Genomic DNA, 527 nt, shown 5'->3' with positions numbered 1-527 from the left:
ATGTACACTCATGATGAGTCATTCTCAAAACCCTGAGCCAGGATGCTCAAAACAACCCATCCCTTATAAGGTCAAAGGCGTAACCATCTTGCTACATAGTACTACATTGTAAACCACCCATTTTCAGAAAAGCTTTGCAGTATAATAAGCACATTGTACAATCACTGGTTACTTTGTAAGTTAATTCCATAGACTGCCAAGAGAGAGCAGATCTGTAGTCACTTGACCAATCAGCAATTGGCCTGCAAGTCGTAACAACTAATGGAAAGCCATGGATCTCGGCTGTCTTATTGCCATGCCGCCAACAGTCACCAACACCATGGAAGGCCCAGTGACTCTCCCAGAGTAATATTTCCAAAGATTCAACCAAGTATAGTAAATAAAAGAACTAGGATGAAATTTTTCCCAAATTAAAATTCCTTCCATAGTACATGCTCTATACACAGAGAAAATGACAATACAACATAGCAGTCACCTTCAGCCAATTTTACATTATTCCTTATAGATCCCACAGCATAGGAAACTCT

General features: G+C 39.7%; 1 protein-coding gene across 1 annotated transcript in view; it reads left to right on the top strand.

Annotated features, from left to right (window-relative positions):
- LOC119585947 (zinc finger RNA-binding protein-like) overlaps positions 1-527 on the top strand; it is a gene marked incomplete in the record, with an annotated part of 31,027 nt that overhangs the window by 28,872 nt on the left and 1,628 nt on the right.

The sequence above is a fragment of the Penaeus monodon genome, chromosome 20, assembly GCF_015228065.2.
Source record: "Penaeus monodon isolate SGIC_2016 chromosome 20, NSTDA_Pmon_1, whole genome shotgun sequence".
Lineage (NCBI taxonomy): Eukaryota > Metazoa > Arthropoda > Malacostraca > Decapoda > Penaeidae > Penaeus > Penaeus monodon.
Note: the sequence above shows the minus strand (reverse complement) of the source record. Positions and strands in the feature narration are given on the sequence as shown.